The sequence below is a fragment of the Styela clava genome, chromosome 4 (genome assembly GCF_964204865.1).
Source record: "Styela clava chromosome 4, kaStyClav1.hap1.2, whole genome shotgun sequence".
Classification (NCBI taxonomy): domain Eukaryota; kingdom Metazoa; phylum Chordata; class Ascidiacea; order Stolidobranchia; family Styelidae; genus Styela; species Styela clava.
In genome coordinates this window covers 5796114-5822385 of record NC_135253.1, presented here as the reverse complement: position 1 = coordinate 5822385, position 26272 = coordinate 5796114, and the positions used below count along the sequence as shown (strand labels likewise).

Genomic DNA, 26272 nt, shown 5'->3' with positions numbered 1-26272 from the left:
GAAGTTATTTCGACAAATCCCAAGACGGCAGGAGTCAACGTCTAGCCACACTCCTGACCTATGTAAAAGATACATATGCGTATATAGCCGCGAATATGGAATGCGTTAATCAAACGACATTCGTGGGACAGTTATAGAGAAGGCACGATCGGCATTACGACGGCGAAGTAAAGATCATGATCCACATTTGGACGAACGAGAACTACTTGTCGATCAATTAACAGCAGCAACTGTGCATCGCATGGTTGTGCAATGGAATGAAATTCCCCAGCATATTATTTCTGGAATATGATATTCAAGATGTTCTATGACTGTATATTCGCCAGACTAACTAACAGGCGAGTGTTGCAATAAAGTATTAGTGACATATGCATTAACCAACCAGAAAAATGATGTAATACTCGCATATTTCAATTTGCATTTGCTAATAAAACACCAGCCAAGTCAAGCTATAATGATTCAACCATCCCTACGTTATTTACGTACCTCATACATATGCGAAAATATGTCCAAGGCAAGCTATACTTACTGTCAGATTACATATTTTAGAAATTATTCAGAAATGAAACAAGTGACGACTTCCCGTTTCAACCAATTAATCGTCTTAACCGAGCGAAGAAACCGCTGTATTTTTTCACCCATGAACGGTTCAGATCTTTCGCAAATATCCTACTCCGACGTGGTCAAGCCCACAAGTGAATCATAAAGTACATAAGTGACTCAATAACTAAATGATGATAGAATTTAAAATATTTTCAGCCATTGATCGAGACAGATCATTTTTGGCACTTGAATGAATTCATGGACGACGATACATACCATGTTAAGTGGAGAAGTTTAATTCAAACCAATTTGTGGTGTTGCATACCGAATCAGAGATAGCTATTTACTGTATTTCTTAATTAGGCGAAGATACCAAACGAATTGTGAATTGCGAGAATCAAACATATTCCCAAAATATTATGAAAACGCGCCATATTGCGTTTCATGTAATAATCAGTTACGCTACAGGCAAATGACATTTGATGGGTCATTTTTGCATGAACATTTTCACATGAATTCACGCAAGAATTTGATAATAACAAAAAGCGTTGAAGTACGCATTTCAACATTTTTCAAAATAATTTAAAATTGATATTAAAAGATACAAATTTCATCTATACAACCGATAAAATTAATGTTAATCAATTAAAAATTAAACAGAGAAAAAAATACAGTTGTGTACAATTACACTTGTACATAAATTGAACATGGTTATTCCATCTAAATTTTTAACAGTCGGTATCGCTCTCAGATCGATGTATTGAGTGGCAACCACGATACCCTTCAAATTAGGATACATTGACTAGTGCTATTTCAAGTGTCAGGTGATACTAGCTTCGAGATATATTGAAGCATGTTGCCATGTACGGCGCATGACATTCAATTCTATACAACATATTATACAAATTATAATGTCCATAATCGCAACTCAAAGAAACAAAATTTTTGAATAACAAATAACCAATACAGCCTTCATTTTTCAATTCCATTAGATGACCTTGGACACAACGAAAACAAGTTTCTGAATCGATAGACGCTTAATGTGTATACCCATACATGACCAATAGGTTTAAGATGAGAAATAATACCAAAGCCGTAACAGAATTTTGGTGTCCTCCGTCTCTATAATATAACTGATATATTCACAATGAGTAAACTAGATTCCATACAACAACACGATCATGCTATTCTTGCTAAACCCTTTAGGTGTCCTTGATAGACGTGCGATTGCGACAAGACTTCGTTATGAAATTATGCATTCAATCGACCAATCGCGTCTCGTTTGATCGAGTGACGTCACAAGTAGACGATACCCACTTGAGACAAAGGAAGCAACTCAACAGGCGAGGTGCTACAATCAATTTGACGGGTGACATGAATAATTATCCAGGTATCCCGTTATGGTCTTTCGAGTGTATGATTTTGAATAAATCGTTAACTACGATAAAAATAACGTATAGACGGAAACGAAAAGGGCACTGTTTAAAAGTAGAGGCAAAAACACTAGGGATTCGATAGTTTTAAAAGGCGGGGTGATCATACATTTTTACAAAGAAGTGATTACAAACATCGAAAGAGTATATGAAATAAGCTTACGAATTATTATTCTAAAAGTGTTTTGGCTATTTTTATTTATGCCGATGTCTAACGTTTTCGTGTTTTGGGCTATTTTTCCTTTTTAAAAGTCAGATTTATAACGTCTTCACATTAGTCATTATTGTGATATTATATTCAATTCACCCGAATAATGGAAGAAAATAGCTTTTCGCCAGATGCACTGACCAAAAAAAATCAACCAAAACCATTTATCCTCAAATAATTTCACTCAAGCGTCAACATAATCAAACAAGTGACTCACAAACCAAAGTAAACCAAGAAAGACACGAGTACAAGCCTATTAAGTGAATTCCGGCACAGAAGTGCTGATGAAGCTTTCTCTGGTGCGGGATAAGGGTCACTATCACAGTATAGGGGTTGTATAAGAGCCCGTAACGAAACAAGGTGGGGCGTAGGTGTACGGGCAAGCTCCTAGTTTAACTATGGCAGGGCCAGACACAGACATATATAGTGAAATATATGATATCTATTGAAATATAATTGACTCATTCGTAAATTGGGCTTTGTCCACGGACAAATCTTAGAACAGAAAAGAACTACGAATGGTATCTCTTCTCGGCCAGTCACAGTGGATCTATATTTACCGAAAAACCTATGAACCACATTTTTCAAGGTTCATCAAACTGAATAACATATACGAGATTTGGATTTTAGCACTAGCGTATTTACAGCATAGAATCGGCAATGAAAACATTGCCATGCCGTTTGTGTCTAGCGAATTTCCGTCCGTCGTCAACAAAAACACAACAAATCCCGTGCCAGGGTTTAAAATTCATACCCAACCAGCTGGTGGCAAGAATCGCTTTAGAAAAACAGTTTTTTGTAATAATAAATTCTATACGTGATTATATACTGCCATCTCAATAATTTATCTGTCATTATAGTATATTCATATTCTTAAAGCGGGGCGATACTATTATAACTAAGTTGGAACCGCATTTCTGTGTACACACACACATATTCATCCGGTCGTGTAATCGGAAAAAAATAACGTCACCATCTAAAATCTTGACTAAAAGCACGTACCGTTCCGTTTTCATATTATTATAGACCTATAATAACAGACAAAGCAGTTGATCAAACAAACTTTTATATACAGGATTTATAAGTACTCAAGCAAGAACTGAACTAAAGTTATGTGGACGAAAATTCAAATTATGCAAAACCAATGATAGATGGTACGAATCACTTTTTGACTCAATTTTGCTTACACCTGTGTCGACAAACCCAAAAATTCGCGGATTCGAGTGAGAAAAGTGAATAAAAAAAAATAAAAAATGTGTTGAAAAAAATAAACTATACGTGATGAAACGATACAAACCTTAATTAATTTACGATCTGTCGGCGAAAGTTTTATTCTACCTATCTAGAGACGACGAACAATGCAAATTAAATTAAACGGAAAGTAATTAAGTTAGGGTCTAATCTCGTAAAGGAGATTCGTAACTTCCGCAGCAACTGGAGCAACCGTGTTAAACTTGGAATCGTCATTAAGAGTAAACTTTGATGATTACGTCATAAGATCAAGTTCAAAATCAAAAACAAATTCACGGTAATATTCGACTCTTTGATCCAAGCGTCATTGGCATATACGATACATGGTGTACATTTATTACCCAGTCATATCTGACCAGAAAACTCTACCTAGCCTGATGTTGAATCTTTATTATTACAGTAGTACCTCCTAAATCTGCTATAATAACTAAAAACACATCGTGTAGAAATTCGAAACAAATTGACAGCAAAAAATTGACACGATACAGCTATCCATGCGTAGCAACAAAGAATTTCCCCGATGATCCTAATTTCCAAATTTGCATACCTAATCCTTTCAACGCGAAAGTTCCAGCTGAATAATTATAAATGAGTTATGGAACTCATATGGAGCATATCCATTGTTATTCTTAAACTAGAATTAATAAAACTTAAAACTTATTCTTCGATTTACTTTCATTATTATCTTTGCGAAAGCGGGTTAAGTCGCGAAACGTCGATCTCAAACATTGCGAAGAAAGGATTTTTTCATTGATCTTATTTGCAGGAAATAAAACAATAAGTTTCCAAACCGTATGCTACACCAGTCTATCAAATCGCGAAAATTATATTTTGAAAATAAGAAAATTTTACTCAACCAAACACGGCCATAGGTGCATAGTGTGTATTTTGGATAGAAAAAACATGGGGGGATATTCAAAAATCCCTTGGTGGGATTAAAAATAACTAATATGTGAGAGTTTAACTCAATCAATGTTTAAAAAGTGAAATCCCAATGGAAAGAGAAAACGAGGATCATCTGCCAACGAGTTTCAAAAATTCGATTTTATTATCGACCAACAGACACAAATTGTTGTAATGTACCTACACGTAAAACACGCAAATCGTCGCGGGTCACTCAGCAGTAATGATAAAGTGTCCAACATTAGCTTTAAATAATTTATTTTCAGTCAATTACAAGAGTAAATGTGAATTTCTACATGTTAATGTTTAGCTTTAGATCAGCGTTTACATTTATCGCTGAAAATTAAAGTTATCAAAAATTAAATTCAACTTCATTATTGCATATATACGTAAAACAAAAATATATATATAAAATAATAATAATACACGTAAAGTATTGTATTGTATTGAATACAAACTTAAAATTGCGTGTCAAAAGAAAGGAGATGATTTTGTGTTTACTAATTTTTCAATGTTAAAATATATTGATGTATATTATATTATCTCGCCTACAAATGAATCTCCTTCATACACATATGTGCAAAAATGTATGCTCTAAAAAATCTAAACAAAATCATTTTGAACTGTCAACTTTGTGATATCTCCGCCATAAACTCTAAGCTGTAAAATATGGAGTATAAACAATAAGCATTTGATTGGTAGAGATAATGACAACCGTGCCGCGATGTTGTACTGTTGACACACGCTATTTAATACTTTTATATTTTGGTTAGTTTTCCAATTTCTCTAGCAATATAACATAACATATCTAATTGGAACAACTATGCACGAACTGATCTATAATGTACTTCGTATACAGACGAAAGTCTAGGTACGAAAACCTTTTTTTCTTAAATAGAATATTATCAAAGTTGTGATCGTTCGTATTTTAGATGACGATCTTTTTATTCACGTTTTGTTTATTTAATTGATATTGTAACAACTTGTTCAACCGTACTTAATTCTTTTCGACTTGCATACTGTTTTCTTATTACACATGCATCCCTTGCCATTTCAAAATCAATACAGAAAACCTGTATGCATTAAAATCCAATTTTGTGCAACAGACAAATTATAATTTTATTCTATCATAAAGTACTAACTTCGCCGCTGCAATTTAACGAAACGTCTGGAGAAATATGTTAATCGTGTTGTAGAAGTGTAACACAATAAATAATCAAATTACGTTATTACTCTTCTGAAAACAATTACCAAAATCTTATTAATTAATCCTGTAACTTCGAATAGATAAAGTATCTTTGCCGACTATTATAGATCATATTGTATCAATTGACATAAATTTACATTTAGCGTCAGAATCTTTGAAATATTTCTGTAAGTTGACTTTACGTAAACTAATTCCAAATATCGACCTCAAACTGTCCTGCACTGTATGTAACGAGTTGCACTATGTTTTGGTGGAACGCCAATTAAATTAGAATGTGCTTCTGGTGCTACGTTTTATGTAACAATGGCTCTATAACTGAGCCCTGTAATGTTGGCTTTGTCGTCTAATTGAAGTCGATGATAATAGACACCATATATACATATTATTATTGCAGTGTCATATCATATCTTTCTCGCTCTTACGGGCTTATGGATCTAAAATTCTCAAAACAGGCATAACTATGAAACCATAAGCTCATATTTTCACACTTATTCCTAGAGCGCGGTAATCTGAATCGCACCTTGGACTTTTAATTCGGGAATTAATAGGCGATCGAAGGAGGAAAAATTGAGACCACAAGAAAGAATTACACAGCAAGATAGCATTTTGATGACAATTCGAATGCCGAAGTGCATAAGCCAAAAAAATGCATAGTCTTCGTCGTAAATCTTTGTGCAATTTATACTTGAAACTTCATTTAGTGAAACTATTTTTACAACTACAGATATAGTTTTACTATGGTGAATGTTGCATACATACAAAAGAAATAGACGGGCGGCCGCGCCATACACTTGTGCATTCACGAAGAATATCTGAACCATATTATCGGTCAAATTTTTTATAATTCTTCAGAGACGTATGGATGTTCCGTTATACTATAATATGATACTTTCAAATTTATTCAGCATTTCTGAGCTACTTAACAGAAAAAATACTTTATTCATTCCATGACAGTAGCAACATTACATCTGAAAAACGTTGCTCAAGTCTAAATTATAGCTATCATTCGACTATTGAATATATCAAACATCTTCACATTGGATCTCATGCAGAACAATTTGATATTTTCTTTAAATCAAGTCAACATTTATTTCGCATAAGATTCACTCTTTGCATGTATATCACGTATAATGGCAACATTATCCTCATGTACTTTGCTTCATTGATCGTTTTCAGTACATCGTATCTCACTTTAATTCAATTGCAGTGGATCGCAGAGAAAATTAGGCAGAAAGGGGTGAAACCGTATCTAAAGTTTACGCAATGAAATTAGAGAGGCGGACACAAAAGACGCCGAAATTACAGTTGTGGCAGATTTTTATTGAAAAGGGTGGCGTTAAACCACAAAATAAACTTAAAAAGGTGAGATAGTGGGACTGGAAATACTAAATCACAGGGATAATATAGTGTATTATTAGCCAGCTGAGACGAAGATAAGACGACCTCGAAAAATCTATTTATATCGTACGGCATTTGATACTCATCTCAGGGTCTCGGGGTTGGATGATCGTCCGAGGACAAAAGGCAAAGGTTTGAATATAACACAAAATTTGATAAAAATTCTATACAAATTCATAGCATATACTTATACAAATAAACAAAATTGTATAATGTTAGAATTTGGATACGGTATCAGGTAATGGACATCAAATAATCAAGTTAGATTCCAGAAATTTATGGTGTAATTGCGCAGTAATTTTTGCACCCCCGTTGATCGGGATAATTAATTTGATTTGTGAACAGAATCAACAGATAGTGTTTTTGCCTAATCTACACGCAATCCGATGTCTTCGTTAGAGAAGTATTTCTTGTGTTTTCCACAGTTTAACTTCGTCAGATAAAGAATTGACGTTATACTTACTTATCAAATATTTGCTATCAGTTTTATCAGCGATTAATTATAAGTAATCTTTTCTTATTTTTAAGGCAAATAATGATAAGGAAACAACTTGCTTTTCAGGGCGAAAAATATGCTAAACGCAGGGCAATCAGCCACTTCCATTGAAATAACTTTTCCTTCCATATATTTCCTGACTTGAATGCTAATCTAAATTTTTGTGCGGAAGTACACACACAGCTGACCGACGATCTTCTGTCGTTGAACGTAGTTTACTAAACTGACCTAAAGCGGAAACAGTAGTATCCGCAACTGTAATTTACAAGGGATAATCCATTGCGTCGCCTCGCCGCCTTCTTGTAAAAGAGAAAAAAATATCAATCATACTCAATCAAGTGTAGTCATGCCAAATGCGCTCTCACTATACGCAATACCAACAAACTATGCTTGACCGATGGTAAACTCTTTTTAATTCGCTACTTGGAAATCTTTTTACATTGTAATCTATTTTCAATCTTCAAGTGGTATTTCCTTATTTTATAGCGTCAGAATTGTTTTTATAACATTTTCGCGTCAAAGAAGATATTTTGATAACATGGTATTATACCAATACCATGTACTCGTACAATAGTATATACTTGCAGTAATTATCGACCAATTCTTGATAGAATACAAGCCCCCTAAACGATTAAATTCTTTTCTATATAAAAAAAAAGAGCGAAAGCTCATAATTATAAGAGTTTTATCCTGTATTGATTAAATTTATTCCTAATGCTTTTTATACACTTGAAATACGGGAAATAGGGGACAATAATAAGATGGTGCTATTAAATACCATCATTGTAAGAATCTAATAATATGGGCAGTCATTCCATGAATGAAATATTATAAACTTGTTAGATAGCATTACATTTTACTTCTATTTACTACAATCAAGAGTTAGTATGCTGAAGGATTAACCGGGACGGATTAAGCAATCACCCATGCAATTGAGCTACACCCCTTGCCGGTTAATCTCAGGGTCGCGACTGAGACGAACTAAACAGCAAGTCGTTTCGTGGAAACGGATACTGTAGTTAGCAACTTCATTTTTGGCGCCTACGAAGCTTTGTATAAATGAAAATATTCTTTAAATTTACGTTTGCCTTGACCCACAAATAAAGCAAGCCTAATTTTGTTTTTTCGAATTTCTAATGGCTAGTTCTAATCTAGTCAATTCGAAGAAAATTACACAAATTCTATATTGGTAAATATAACAAATATTTAGTCGTATTGTAATGAAGATGCCTCGCCCCAATAAAATTCGAACTGTATTTTATTTGACAATTAAAACCCCACTCATAAAACTAATGAGTCATGTAAAAACGGCGTACTTATCAATGCGAAAATAATACGATATGAAGTCATCTAACAGTGCGTCTGTGGATCTACACACAGATAACAAAGGCCACCCCAGTAATAACATATTCGGGGTACGGTTATTAAACAATATTTAGCTTTTGCACAGGCAGTCAGCCAACTATAAATTGTAGTTTCCGCTACGAAATCCAATGAATATATGTGAAAATATGCGACGACGGGAAATCGATTTATGGCAAAATATAGAGCGATGTATTCATGTCAACCTGCCATTACGACCTTGTCGGGTTACAATTTTTTTACAACATAAAGTAATATATTATAAGACATACACGAAACGCGAATTTTATGTCGCATCACATTTCGCTGCCATTCGTCCGTAATAAACGCGACGATGATATATTTTTCGACACGCTATTGGGGCATGATAAAAAAAATATAAATAACATCTAGTGAACAAAAGAAAATGTGTTATATATATTTTTTAATACGGATTTGTTATATATTGGAATATATTCCGACCGTTTTACGTAATATGGTGGCGACAAGCACTACGATTATGACAACTTGACAGGTTGCAGATAGATGTTAAAACATTTTTATGAAGTTGCTACGACTTTACGTCAAATCACGAGTTATAAATGATCATGTTGTCACAAGAGTCCATTAGAGACAACATAATGCCAGGATGGATATACGAAAATCTTAATTGAAAAGTATTACCTGAATACTTTAATGGCATGATTGAATGAAAAATTTCTAATGTGCCTTTGGAGCAAGCATCGGCATAAATTGTGCAACGAGCGTTAAGACGTGGTCAGGATAGCATGATTTTTATTTAATAAAGCGTTCAATTTTTATACTTTTATACCTTCACAACTTCACTGTAAGACCATTTCTTATTGAATCATTAAGGTCTCTTAATTCGGCGAGAATCGTTTTAGCGGTAGAAGCCTTTGATTCTACGATAGACAAAACAAAAACTAATGGACCAACGTAGTCAAGAGACGTTTTGGCGAAGTTTAATCTGGATTAGAAAAAAGTCTTTATAACAGGCCCGCTATTTTAAGAGCTTCACCAGGGCCAGCACAAAAGCGAACACGGGGAATGCGACAATGAAATATGAATCTATTCGAATGAATATAGACATAGAGTCATTATTCAAATTCGTTTTGGGTTACAATGCTAAAAATCCTGTTTGGCGGGGCATAACACAAAGTAAAAGCCCCAATTGACAAAATTCAACATATATTCTGTAAAAGATTTAAAAAAATTATTATTTAATCCTGCGGAAGTTGCATGGAGCAGACAAATCAAATTATATAATTCTGTAGAGAAGTCGAACATTCATGGGTGTTAATGACATTTAATTGGCAAATCACAGCATGACGAATAAAATTGGGTCAATTCATATCCTACATAAAACTATCTACTACACATCGCGATAATTCTGCAATCTGCAACCAGTTAATTGTAAAGTTCGTTGAGTCAATCCAAGATGTCTGGATATTACGAATAAAAAATTAGCGATACTCCAGAACTCAGAACATGCTCAAATTTTATGTACCAGTGAATAAAATATGGGCGAGAATACTATTTTTTAGATTTAATCGCGCTACGTATATATGACTGACCAATGGGAGTATAAACACTGCAATTTACTTTACATCTACTATGAGACATACATTGAGTATGCCCTAAAATTATCGCTCCACCTCTCTATCAATAGATGAAATTGCGCAATACACAATAGACTATATTTTTGTAACTGCAAAATCCAAGATCCAAATAGTTAAGAACTGATGAAAACTCCGATGTCGAACAAGACATATCAAAATCTAACAAAATGAAATTCGTTACGAGAACTGCCACACTCGTATCCAGCTGCATGATAGAATTTTTATGCTCCATTGCAATCCTGACGTTATCTTAAGTCTCCGATGACATTTGGTGACTTTTATGACAAGACGCGTAGTTCGGATTTGCACACGATACCAGGTGTTGTGTTTAGGGTAGCTATTATGTGCCGTTAATTGGGAAATTGAGAGCGCCATTGACGCATGACCTCGTACACAGAGAACTTTCGCTAGCTCAGTTATTTGAGTAATTAAATACATTATTTGTGAGATGCCAATAGGTATTGCCCCGACCGATGCTATCTTATTAGCATAGACTAAAAATTAGCAGATCGTCTTTGTCGTCATTTCAATATCGAATTAACGCTTTGATACACCACTTCTAATATAATCCATTGTTCTACCCAATACACTCAAAGAATCGAAAAATACAACCATACTACATTACAGAAAGTCAGCTCAAAACTGGAGAATACGAAACTCGAACTCAAAACGAAGACTCTCAACGCTATTTCCGTTGCCACATGTTAAATGAAAAACAATTGTAACTGATGGTTGAATGACAATGCGTTATCATAGGACACGAACAGGGTTAAATATAACAGTCTCGGAGCAAAAAGGGATCTCATAGGCACTTATGTGCATCGGTAGGTACACAAGGTTTCAGATAACAGTTCAAATAAAGCGCAACAATTCAGGTCGCTAAATTAGAACCACTTGTGTGACAAACAAGATAAAACACCTTAATACACGCTTCATTAGAAGAGGAAACTGTATAAAAACAGGTCACGGTACTTCATCTTGTTCGATCACTAAATCAGCAAATATTTAGCAGTCGTGATGTCTAGGGAGAAACCTGACTGACATGCAAACGCATATAATTTAGTTGAATTTGTCTGTGTGTAATGTAAGATTGGGTTTATGAAATGGTGATTGATGTTCATATGGGTTATCGTGTCATGTTTACCTTTTCCACGTTGACGCTGAATTATCTTTGCCAGTACACTGTTAAAAATTTGAAAAAAATCAACATAATGTTGCTTGACGTATGTACGAAGAACACGAAAAACATTAATATACGGTATATACACCACAACTTTATTCGGATGATTTCTATTCCAGAAACATTTGTCAAAATTCACGAAAAATCATTTTCATTATTCATATTATGTCAAAGCTGCTCGATTTAAGCGAAGTCACAATTGTCGCCTATTACCGCATGATGCCATTTTGGTTTTGCCTACAAAAAAGAACCATTTAAGTGGGTACTAAAAGGTCAAATATTCACACTCAAGGATAATGGCTTACACTAAAAAAACTTCAAATTTACAAACGTTTACCACGAATCGACATTAGATATTGTAAGTGCAGGATGTGTCTCCGAGTCACGAGTTTTCTATTGTACGAGACAAAAAACTATATGCTCTAACTATAAATACCTAAAAGTAAGCAAGTAGGCACTAATTACGGAGAATTTGAGATAGATTTACGTGTCTTTTATATGTCAGAGACCGGGTTTTTTCTTTGAAACATATTCTTATTTACATTGCGTTCCAATCAAGCAGCATACTCTGAGGGGAATATTTTTCAAAAGCTTCTAAATGTGACCTCTCAGCGTTTCCACTCAAATTAAGACACATTAACCCCTATTTTGACCCATTTTCTTTGGGTTTAAAGCGAGTTTAAAAAATTTAAAAATATTTCGAAGTTGATGGCGTACAATGCTATATAGTTTCCATGGCAATGACCACGTCACTGAAAAGGTTTGCTTCATTTAATTTTTTTTATAAAATAGATAGTTGAGTCGAATCGAAAATATTACAACATTTTTACAGCTGCCACAACTTTCGTTACCACATTTTCGGGTATTTCTTGTATATTGACAATCATTATACATAATAAAACTGTATATAAACTACAATTAGATAATGCGATATCAAAATCTGGTTTCCTCTCGACATGTCCGTAGTATAAACTTATATATATATTATGTATTAACGCGATTTCCCCAGGTAAATCAAATAAACCAAACCGATTATCTCGTCTTCAATTCATTTAATAGAAAACGACGACAGCTTGTACGATGTCTCTGACTCACCTAATAAACAAATCGGCATTCGCTCACTAAAACTATTTAAATTCTCTACCAAGCACGAATCAGAGTTATACCACAAAATTGGTACTCGATACATCATCTCTTTTAAAATAAAATCCAGCATCTAATAACCAACCGCACCAACTAACATAACGGCACAAGGGAATATGGTATACCAACCAATCGTAACCACAATTCCTTTTAAGGAAGCTTAGTGACCGCGAGGCAGTATTCATTGACTTTGACATTAATTGAGAAAGTCCTATGTGCTTTTGGGTAAAGAAATATGGACAAAGGCAATCCAAATTATCCAGACTGATTACTAAGTACACTGCGCAACTACAGCTCTTTTTTATTTTAAAATGTTATAATTTCCTTTTTTAAGACTAACTTTTGCGAATAATAATATATACCTAACTGTATGGGATGTTTTGATGTACGGTGTTTTACATAAATGCTCTAGTCTATAGTATATTACATGACTGGTACTGAATACATTATATAGATTGAACAACTATATAACAAAACTAAAGACATATATGTTGCTTCGGCAAATAACCCAAAGATCTGTAGCAGAGTATACCAACCATATACACAACCGATATTATTTCAATTTCAACACTTCGCTATGGATCACTAAAACGCAGTCTGTCGTAATGCAAACTTGGCACATGGATTCGATATATAATAGTAATAAATAGCTCAGCTGGCTAGGTAACTTAATCCCTCTTCTTGCCCTTGACCTAAGTCCCAAATCGCTGCTAGAGCATACATGTGCCGTAGAATAAATGTGGATTTGGTCAAAATTTGACTATGACTCCACAAGTACATCTCGGCCAAGATTTATTTATATTATTTCCTTGCGTGATTTTACATCATATTCCAACCTTTCATTGACGCAAGACAGGACCTTCTGACGCATCCGGACGTGAACTGCTCTGATCAGTGAAACTTAGAAGTTGGTAAAGCTCGGTCGTTTTGCGGCTTGGGCAATACATTAAATATAGAGTCATTTGGTAATTGCATGTCAGCTTGATGAAAATTATAAATTGCACTTAATGTAGAAACCAAACAATATATGCAAAATTTAAAGGTAAACGATTATCAATTTTACGCGCCTAAATCGCATCCTGATTTTTCGAGTTAAAATCTTGAACTCAACTTCCTAGTTTAGATATGCTTTAACAGAATTGAGATGTAACGTGGGTGCTTCAGTTTTTACATTTCTCTCTATCATTCCCTCTCTGTCTAATAACCAAACCACATAAAAATGAGGATGGCCTTGTACCGTGGCTGTTTGAGACATGAATCGAAGTATAAGTTTAAATAAAATACGAATTTCCTTCACTCTTTCAAGTGCTGACTTTATCAAAATGAAAAGTAGATGAAATAGGTCGAAGAATCGTGTGCTAAGTGGTTCGCAATTGACAAGATTAACCGCAAATTGATAGAGAATGGATTTTTCCAAGCATTAACGCCCTGAAGAATAAAATTTAGCAATATTCATCGACTCATCCACGTTTAGCAGGATGCACAGCATGCAAAATTGAGGATTAAGAGCCCATATTGTCACTTTACATAGATGGATTTCAGAGCTTATGAATTGCCAGATACATTAAAACTACGATTTCATATAGTACGTCAAGTATAGTTACCAAAAAGATAAAATCACTTCTTCTTTGGAAATTTAATCATTTTTATAAGCTCATTCTTATACAACGCAAAGTGCTTGGTTTATCCAATGGCTCGTGCAAGACAAGCAGAAAAATCTAACTTCGAAAATGCATTCTTTTCGGTAAAAAATTTGATATATATTTATTTTCTTGATGAATTACAAAACTTTTTATAACCACAAATTTATATTTTCAGAGAATTTGCCCAAATTAAGGTCACACGCAGTCATCCAGAAGTGAAGGACATTGATCTTTGAAAATTTTGAAGGGCGATCATCGAAATGCCAAGAGCCTCAGAAGCTATAAAGATGCCACCATGAAATTAATATTATTCAACTGTTGATACACTTCTTCCTTACCATGGCTAAACCACACTCATCTCAGTCAAAGCACACCTAATGTCCTTTGGCATTATACATAGTGCGGCTTAAAAGCTCCTTGGCGAAAACTTCTATTTCTGCATCAATCGAACTAATTCCCCTTACAATTCTATAAGACTTACTATTTTTAGGCGTAGATGTAACTTCACTCATCATTTGAAAAGCTACTGCACACTCGGAAGGCTTCTGTGATTGATGGAATAATTTCGTTGTAATAAATAATAATGATGAATTGCTTTCATCCGCTAATCTTCATTCGTTCTTCGTTTATAATAACTCTGCATGATGCTCAACCTATTGTCTGCGTCTATCCAATATCACAATTTTCGCCGTGCGTGTAATGCGAGGTGAAGGTATCTTCATCTGTCGTCCATGTTTGGAAAGAATTTACAATAACAGCGCACGACAAAACCATTTAAATCAGCAGTTATGCTACAAGCAAGGCACGCTGAGTCTTTTCGCGCTCAATTTTGAACAATAGATGCCAGATTACAGCGTTGGTTCGAAGTTTCACCGGGAGTGTCTGAAACCAGGGAAACAATAAACTATTTGTTTTGAAATTGGCGTCGTTAGTTTCGATTGTAAACTTCAAAAACGTCAATTTTCTGCGGATTCACGCTCGGCTGGAAACAACGCGGTGACTTGTGGTTTGAAAACATCAGGATATAATGCAATTTGCGGGTTCATCGAAAAAGAGATTTCAAAAACTAGCTGCAGAAAATATAGAGAAGAATATTCCACTTCAGTGTGTGATTCGGTAATACAATTGGTTTCTATAATACAGAATACTTCGACTATGTATGTAAACTACACATTCTCATCCAAAAACACACAATATATGGGCCACCAGTTTCGTCAACATGATCATATATTTATATCTAATCATATATGTTACACCCCAGGGTGGTCCAAGGTTGCGAGGTTGAGGGGCCGCAAAAACTTTTGAGAAGGTCTCGCGGGCCGTAGGAAAACCCAAAAGGGGTCAAAACATCGCGAGTTTACGACAAAAGAGTTTATCGCTCTAATTAATTTTTTAAGGAAACTATATAAAGCCTTTAGTTGTTTTAAAATTGCTTCTCGAGAAATATCGTGGTATTTTCGGTATCTTTTCTCGTGTATGGTTTCGTAATGTCGCTTAAATTTATATTCTTTCGTGACAGACATTACTTGAAAACACACCAGACACTGTGGTTTAACCTTGTTGTGGGTAAGAAATACGTTAGGACCTCGGATCCAGATTAAAAAACTCGATCGCGCGGCGCTAAGTCATTTCTGCGGTTCGTCACTGCTGTCACGTGGCCAACGCTTAAAATAGAGGAGTGTTTTCACTAAAATAAAGGCACAAAACGTCTCTTCAAATGAGAAGTTACTTGACGCGAGCTCATCTCATCGGCTTGGTCCTGTCTGCACAAGACAATTTATTCTTCTTTTACCAATCACAGGACGTCATTACCATATAGCCCCCGTTTTGACGTTTGTAGATACAACAATGAAATTCCGTGATTTTAACAAACATCAATTCCAACATCAGGATTAAGAAAAGGACTATTCCCAGTTGGAATAGTTTAACAATAAATCAAAATTGTTCTGCTAATAAATACAAATATCTGCCAATGATTTAGTAGTATACGCTAAACTTGTTCTGCGGGCCGCACGGAATGTGTCGGCGGGCCGCAGTTTGGACCACCCTGTGTTACAGTATATGCTATCTCGATTAATGAAGTACTGTATCACCCATTCGTGATTAATAGTTTTTGGAGTAATACTTCTAAAGTAAGTTTGAAATGGTAAGCCCACGGTGTTTGACTGTATGATTATTTATAAGGTCGCGTTTGAGGTGAAGTGCAATTCAAAACCCTTGGATATAATATAAAGGTAGCCTACCATTTATACCGTTACAGATCATTTTAAAATTTATTTAACTAGGAAACCAGTGTAGTGTTTAGTCAATATCCTCAAACAAATTTTTTTCACCTCCACAAAATTTTCGAATCATCCACGCAAATTTTTTCATAACATGTATGCTGATGGAAAATCAACTGAAAGGTATTCAACAATTGCTAAAATATATAAGTATAAAATATAAGTATAAACGTAAGCAAGTAATTATAAAATCATGGCCACCGTTTATGAAAAAAGAAAGCCTAATTTTAACAAACAATATGTCTACGAATCAAAATTGAATTCTTCTAAGTTTAAAATAACAAAATTAAATGACAGACCCATCATATAGAATTTATAGATTATAGAGAGTCATGAACAACAAAATTAAAAATAAACAAAAAAAATTAATTAACTTTTTTTTTGAAACTTCAGATTTTTGAAAAACTATACCAGATATGTGCTACTATGCCCTATTAATATTTTATATACAGCTGTATATGGCTCAAAATGCAATCAATAAGCCTATCTGAGACAATTTGTTCCTTATTTGTAAACAATACGGCATAGGCAAAAAAAAAAAAAAAAAGGGAATAAGGACCATAAGATTTAGTCTTGTCTTTACGTAACCAGCACGTATCACAAAATACCACTCAGGCACGTAACCGTTTGATATCACAATCACACCACATACAAATAACAATACATTTCATCAAATAGTAAGTAACACTACCTCCTCTTTCATAGGTTTAATTACGGAACGCCGATTTCGCCACACCAAAGAGCTGTTTTTAAAGAAGCTTAAAATAAAACACAGACACGGATCAAAGCATCAGATCAAAACAATAAAAGAGTACGTAGATGAAAACGGTAATGATTTCATCGACATTATACAGTGAGGCAAAAGTAAAATTCGATCTGTTATAGCTAGCCTACCATGATACCAATTTACCCGCTTTCTACTCAGTCTAGTTACATTTGTTACAGTGTTTTAAAGACAACTGACTCCATTTTCCTAATCATCCTGTCACTTTGAAATGCGTTAAAATTAGTTTTGACAATCGACAGACTTAGTTGCAACAGGAATAACCGCCTTACTCCCGTTAATGCAGTTTGTATCGAGCTGGCAAGTGTTCATATCGATTCTGTTATTGCACCCAAAACAATGATCTTCTTGCAGAAACTTGTACAAAATGCGTGCAGTTGAACAATAAATTGGATTACACATGGAAGCCGCGACAAAAACTGCTGTCGAAATACATCCGACCACTGACTACATTATATAACCGCACATTCCGGCATCCGCTTTATTTATTCAAGGATTTTTAGGATAAATATTTCGCGACTTCGGCGCAATATTGTGTTAGTATGTAAATACATATTTAATCAAAAATACAATGTGCGATATATCCAGAGAAGGATATTTTTGGGCGCTTTAGTTATTCAACCACATTCATAAAATTTTCATTCGATAAGGAAAGGATACTACAATAAGTCATAAGGGGTCGTTGTGCAGATAATATGTTCATTTTTTCATTTTCATACATTTTAAATGTGCATTTTGCAACTAATTTTGCTGGAAGGAACAGCATGCATTTAAATTATTATAAACAATAATATTTCAGAAATAATTAAAAACAAGATATCGTCACGCTAATAACCGAATTGCGTAAGTCATTTTTGGCGATTTTGAGTTTTTTATAGAATAGGTATTTATGTAATGCTGCGCACCTGTCTGTTAACTCAGATTTTATTTTAGGAATTCCGAAACCCATAAAAATGGAGATTTAGTATGACATGCACATTTGTGCAATTGTTTCGTCATAATGAATTATCATTGTTACCGCAGGACTATTGTGACGTCACAAAGGCAAAATAACCTCGGCGAAGTATTTTCGAGTTTTTGCATCTCGGATTCTAGCTTAGCGCGTATTAATTTGAATTTTTACTACAGTATAGGAAGACGTGCACTTGTGATATTCACTATCCGAGTCCAATTTACCTTGGTTGGCTTTTATATTCGGTGCATTGCTGTTTTATTCTTTATATTTAATCTTAGTCTTATTTCGGTGGGTGTGCAGAAAGTGTTATATTGATGAAATATATATTTTTAAACATAAAAAATAATGTAATTGAAACTGATTAGCTATTTTGGGGATTAGACATTGTAGATACTGAGAATTACATTCGTTTTTGGAATGTTTGGTTTTCAGGACTGGTGCATATAGTGAAGTTGCAAAATTGCGTATGTCCCCAAGTCATAGACACATTTCTGCCTAAGTCACAGTGCGCCATTATGACGTCACTTAACTGCGTCATACAAATTAACTTAAATCCGGCTACGATCAAAAAATTGAACCATGGCAAATTATTGACTCTCAATTGCATAACAAAATCATTAGGAAGTTTTTCACGTTTTTCTCAAAACTGCTAAAAATGACTTACGCAATTCGGTTATTAGCGTGACGATATTGGGGAACATGTGTGAGGAAATGTGTCATGTAAATTATAACTGTTTAACGATTTATCTTTCGGCCCTAAGACGCTGCCTCTTGTAATTTATCTTTTCAAATCAGTACCTGACAAATCAGTTAGGCCTTTAGTTGTTATTTTTGCACACTCTCTGCGTATATTATCACATTATTACCTGTGTAGAAAATGCTAACTCAAACAGGCTTTTGTGCCTACTTGACAGCTTTGTGGAGATTTTAAAAATTGTTAAGAAGCACTTAACAAGAGAAATCAATTGTGTCTTTATAATATTGCGTGATATCAAAACAATTTTCACGATATTGTTGGGATAGCAAAGCGCCATATTACTCGGTGATACGTGTCACTTTGCCAGTATAGAGCTTTAGCGTCAACAAAATGAAACATACAAACGTTACCAAGCGGATTTTAAAAACAACTAAAGCGTGCTTATGATGACACAAAGCAGCTGAAAGCATATATTAATGTAAATAAATTTATTTGATATTGCTGTATTCATCTCGGTAAAACAAAATGTTGTTCTCACAGCAATGGGACCGCACTACGTCTTTTGTCAATGAATAAATTGGGAAGGTTGTGCCGAAAGGAAGAGAGAGATTCATGTCTTTACAAGTATACAGCTAGCTACATCTATATTGATGACTTTCATTTGAGCGACACCTTATAAACAGACTTTTTGAAATATATCAAAAAGAGAAAAAAAACTGGCCTATTTTGAATTCGCCAATTGCCTCAAAACAATCAGCTTTACACCATCGATTCAAATTTTTCCGACTTTTTTATGAGCAATACTTCGCACTGAAAATATAATTCCCTGCTTCATGTCAAAGCAGGCCGAGAACGAAATAATTCCGCTAAAAATCTTGAAAAGTTTTTATCGCCATCATACAATATTAAAAATATTGAACAATACCAAAGGGCATATTATATAACAAAAAATCAAGTTTCAACTAATAGTAAGTAACACAAATAGCTACAAACATATCACATCTGTTGGGATAAACCAAAAAATTAATATTAAATAGTTTTGTGTATATGGAAAACATTTAATATATTGCGATGATAGGGTTTAATTAAATTTTCGATTTTTACGTGACATTCCCTCGCTTGGACACATTAGTTTGGTGAATTGAAGCAAATACATCAATTGCATATCTGTTAAATTTTGTTTTTGTTTTATAACCCTAATAGATAAAGCACGAACGTGAGTTGAAGCAAGATAATAAAAGACTAGTGAATTAGTGATCTATCGGAATAATCGATAATTCGTGAAATATCCATGACAACCAGTCCAGTCAAATTTACCAGTCATTTATTGATATATAAATATATATATATATGGGTAGATGTAATTTCGCGTTTTTACCATATCAAAAACTACGTTTTCTCACGAATTTTCTCATGCGTTGTGCGCTAGTGCGGAATCAGTCAAGTACACAGACAGAAAATTTGGTTTTCACCAATGTAATTTTATTCGGATATGCCAATACAGACGACACATATTGACACGGTGTTTGTGTTGTAGACTATTCAATAATGAACAAGCGTCAACGGATAGATATTAAATATTTTTATAGCGTATTTTAACAATCTTTGGCCATATATGATGCGGTGATAACTATTATAAATGTAAACTTCGATTCATGACAGGTCATGTATAATTAGTGTTTAGTTTATCTTACACGGATAGATACGAGTTTAAAAAATTTCACAGCAAATTCGCACTTGAAAAATTTATTCATTCCACTTTATCGCATTGCTGAAAGGTTTATGATGGAACCGCGAAGCCAAACAAAGCTTTATTATGAACGCATACAATACATAAGCACTCTAATATATTTACTCAATAAAATAAAAAATATAGTAGAAATTTTTTCATAAATTTAATTCGTATCTGTGAAAGAGAATGAGAACAATGGAAAATATAGCGTCGGTGAGGCGAGAAGAGTCCTCGCAGCATCATATCAACCATATTTAATAGTATGCATACTTATGAACCTCTGAAGTGGTCCTTTCACCATGTTCAGTATCATTGTACTCGCCATAAATTTATTAATACTCATGTTGTCAGCAGCTGGTACCTGTATTTGTGAAGGCGGCGTATGGTATTTGTCCAAACGGGAGGCTATTATCAGTTTTAATATAAATTTTGGAATTTAAGGTGGTTCGTTGATAAATTCATCATTATTAATATATGAATACTGGATATTTTAACAACGGAAATGAATTTCAATTCGTTTCCTTATTAAAATTCAACCTGCAACGAATATTATTTGGTTCTGTCTTGTAAAGTAAGAAATTCATACATTTTCTATGCCCTGATTTATTATGTACATTTGCTTAAAATTGAGTTCGCGATTTCACATTTCAAAAGGATGATACTATATTCGCATACGGAAGTCATATGCATATACAAGCGATCTGAAAGCTGCATGTGGTCACATTTGAAACACGGAGATTTCAGTAGATACCGGTTGAAACATCTTGGTATAAATATATTGAGCATGGCGGATATTTAAAACAAATCACCAAGAAAGCAACCAGCAGAAGTGATAAATTTCTTCATCAGAAAATGTTCATTTGTATATTTTATTTTCGAAACTTTCAGACTTCTTAAATGTTTTAATGCTATTTCTAATACAAATTCCCAACAAGCAAATGTAGTTGTGCAAACACGTTGGAAGCATTAAATTCGCTTCGTTGACTTCATACTACCAGCAAAGCAACTGTGTTGATTACAAGCGCACAAAAATTTTTTATGTTTTTTTTTGTCATTTGCTGTATACCAGAGTTATATAAGGGAATTTTTGCCAAACAACAATTTATTGCGGATAATAAATGTGTGGTGACCTCGTTCAAGGCGCGTCTTCTGTCGCCTGTTCCATACTTAATTAATATACTGATTTCATACCGTCATATCGCCACCTAGTGCTCTTCGATTAAAATGAATTCTACCCAACGACCGGAACAAGACCAACAGTTTTTAAGGTTCAAATATTCACGTATTCCCCAGGTTGTCATAGTGATTTGCATAATTTCTTAAACAAAAAATGATATATATATTTTTTCTACTCTAATTCATATGTATAATCTCATCTGAAACGACATAAAAATACCATGACGTCATTATAAATAACATTGTGATTTTTGTGTTTATTGACCACCAGGTATGAAACATAAATTTTTCTATTTTTTTTGTACATTTTTGTGTATGGCCGAATACAAATTTCAATTTTTTTTAATTAGCGGTTGATCGAACACGTCAAATTTTTGTTGTTATTTTCCTTCAATCATGACCGCATGCCAATAAATTGAAGCGCAAACGTTTGAAATAAAATCACAGTAAATATTTCAGTTTATAAAACTTCTTTGGCGGAATTATTAATCAGACATAGTGGAGAGGGAGAGTTAATGTCTACTCGCTTTTAACAAACTTTTTTTCAATACTTTGGTGTAGACAGTTTCTTGATTAACTTTTTTCTTTCTTCGTCAAAAAATCAAAATAGGTTTTTTGGGTATAACTATAACGACCTTATACTTTTATGGAGAAAATAACGAATCAAAAAAATACCGCTTATACGATAATTTCACATTTTGTATTTATGCCAGAAATGCACCAATTCTAATGACAGGGTGGTAACGGACATTCCTAGTTTTCATTTATGTGATTACACAAGTTGAATTATAAACACTAAACGCCACTTTTGTTTTTTAATCTTGTCATTGCGTCATTGGATATTTCTGTCAAAACACAGGAATTAAAGGACATATCCATTTATAAAATTGACTTATTGGGTTTATCCTTAATCTTGCATTAAAAACTTCAACAAAATAATTAATTCATTAATGGATCACGTGACTTGCCTGTGTTCAACTACTCTCCCAAGAGCCTTACAAGAACTTCATCATTTATTCATGGCAACTAAGAAAGAAATATGTAATCTTGGACGATGATCGTGGACTAGGCTGTTACCAAGTGAAAACAAAGCAACGTTTTCAGTAGATTGGCCAATGAAAATTTAAGTGACTACTAATCCAACCACAAATGAAGATAATTCATGCACTTGAATAGAAAATAAAAACTTGACTTGAAATTGATGAAGCACGATCGGAACGAGCAGTTCATGCATTATTCCCAAATGAATAAAAGCAGTTAACAGCGTTTGTTAGGAAGAGATGCAAGTCAAATAGAATTCTGGATTCATCTTATAAAACCCCTCTGTTTCGGGTATGCGAACAGAGTAATTTTTAGTGGTTAAATTATATTTCCACAATTAATCAGAAACACCAGTCATACTGCATATATTTTGAACCGGAAAGAGATTTATAGATGCAATGGAATTGTCATAAAGTTGTATATATGACGAGCTTTCAGATTTTTCTTCCAAATTGGCAGACCGTAGCGTTAAGTATACATACGATAATTAATACAAGATTCAATTTACCTAGATGAATTCACGAAACGTATAATAAAGAATAAAAATCAGAATACCAAATTATCACCGATCATAATGAATTTATTAATTTCAAGTTTCTACTCTCAATGATAATCGAAAAGTGAAATACTGCAGTATATTCATTGATCTAATAGTCAAGAGTGAAATTTTAATTGAGTTACGGGTGATGTGCAGACATGTATAACGGAGTTTATAAAAACAATTATAATAGAAAAAGTGTCAGCCCTACATTGATACAGCGAAAACATATATTATCTAGGGATCCGTGATTTTTTTCACATAATACATATTAATACTGTATACATCATATGTCATTCATTATGCTTCGACAAACTGACTGAATAATACCATAATAGACATCGGTCAACCTTCAGATGGCTATTCTAAACATTATATTACAAACTTAAAAGGGATAAAATAAAATCCGCATTTTATACGCCCCGTCGCGCGGGTTTGAAGTTGACCTGAAAATATATACATGAACTATTGACATTGTAAAAAGTTCGATTAGACTTTTTTTCTGTCAAATAAAATCAACTCTCACTAATAAATTTTATCCAAAAGAGCATCTACAGAATTGTTAATGCTAAATGATATGAAATACCTTCAACCAGATAAGTTTTCTAAAAAGAAAGCACAGTTTCGACCATTCATATTTAGTTGTTACTCTCCTTTGAAGTTGGAATAGTACTGGCATGGCAAACTACTGCCCGTGGGCCAAATACGACCCGTTGGGTAATTGAATCTGGCCCACCTAATGATGCCACAACCAAACTAAAACCAAATTTTGATGTTTTCGCTGAAAAATAGCTTCAAGAATTTGTTAAGATTACGATTAAATTTAGTTTTGGCACGAGGTTTATTATTTTCCACTTTTGATTTTGTAACACTGTAAATATTGTTCAGAAAATGTAACTTTTTGCGTCACACTTACGTGGCCCGCCAGTCTAGGTGGGCAGGACTTTTGGCCCCTGGTTCAAAAACCTTGCCCACCCCTGGGCCATAGAAGAATCGAAGCAATCACTGAGGCAGTGATGTATACATGACATCTTCCATCGTTGCACCAGTTAACTAGTTAAAGGCTTTCTTTATAAATATTTTCCTGTTTTTGAAAACGATGGCTCGCTAAAGTGAAAAAATTTACTAATGAGAATACTTCAACCAAACCTAATCGATGACCCATGTCGACACTGGGAAACGCAAGTTAATAGGGATCAGTGATGGGTCAACGTGGGGCTCCTCTTACGAACAAGGGCAATGGCGAAAATGAACAAAAGCTTTTTTATATGAATAATATTAATGAAACCATTCAACCAATTATGCTTTTAATGACATTCTGCAGTGATCGAATAAAGTTGCCTGGGAGCATTTCAATAAAAAATGGACATTAGGTACGGTAAATATCCAATTTGTAGTACAAATGATGGTCGTTTGACAAATAAGTGGCAACAGCAGGAAATGTCATTCGTGTCGGACTCAATGTAACTCATTTTGGTCACGCGGAATTAGTAATAGGAGAAGTTTTAAAAAAAAGTGAGCAGTTTTTTTGTGCAGAGCACTTAATTTTGTCAACGCCGCGCAACCGACGCATGGACTTTCCATTATCCACAATCAGTCATATTTGCCTTGGTTTCCTCTTGTTCAAAATATCATCTCATTCTTGTTATGTCACTGTATATCAATGTTTTCTTGAAGCAAATTAAAAATGAATGTTTCAAATTTGACCAATTTTGAATTATTATGTATTGTTGAATGTTAACCATGTTGATCGTATACAAACAGGTAGAAGTCATATGGCTGAGGTTTATTTTGAGATAAATATAGTAAACTATTAGTTATATATAAATAAGATGATTATATGGCCTCAATCGTTTCTAACAAAACGGCTAGTTAGGTTGCCAAATATAAATCAGGTGTTGATTTTAGACAAGATAATATAGAAGATGAGTATCGATACCGACTATCAAGTGTATATTATGTTTCAAACGTCCACAGCGTGAATGAAAACTGGTTGAATTTGCTATTTTCTTTTCTATGCGTATTTTGAATTGTCCAGTTTTGTATTAAACAGAAAAATAAACTTACCTGTTTTCGAATACATTCATTTTCCCTCAGTTGTTACATCTGTCCTCTTGAAGCAACAAAACTTTCGAACCCCTTCTCATACCTTTTATTTTAACCGGAGAGTAACTATGTTTCAGGTAATATAAAATAAAAATGCAGATAATATATAAATTTTGTTCAGTTTTTAGAAAAAATTTTTTATAGCTGTTTCGAGGATTATTTTGTCAGACAACTCACAAATTACTACCGCAATACCAAATTAAATTTAGTTTTGCTTTGCGCTGCTCCACTTATGGACTTTCGAATACGCCTAATTTAGAAAAAGCATAAAATAAAATGATTTTTATTAAATATTTTCATTGTACTCTTAATACCAAATTTTAAGTTTGGTGTAGAGTGAACTTTTATAAAATAGCTACAACTATGCTAATGTCGTCTCAGTACCGAACCTTAAAATCAAAACGAATCTATATTTACCATTGTTTCAAAGGCCTAACTTAACCCATAAATCAATAGGTAAAAATCTAAAATAAAAGTCATACTAATAATACACTTGAATGCAACACTAACTGAATTTCTACACACATCGAATGAATATTACACTTGATTTATTCCATTCAAACTGAAAAGCTTGT

The 26272-nt window shown here is 33.9% G+C and overlaps 1 protein-coding gene across 2 annotated transcripts in view; it reads right to left on the bottom strand.

Annotated features, from left to right (window-relative positions):
- The window catches only part of LOC120326032 (kin of IRRE-like protein 1), a 41576-nt gene extending 15811 nt beyond the window's left edge, over positions 1-25765 (bottom strand). For both annotated transcript variants that reach the window (XM_039392239.2, XM_039392240.2), the window contains exon 1: positions 25659-25765. The gene's annotated coding sequence lies outside the window, so the exon portion shown is untranslated. The remainder of the gene's footprint in view (positions 1-25658) is intronic.
- Positions 25766-26272: the final 507 nt, after the last annotated feature.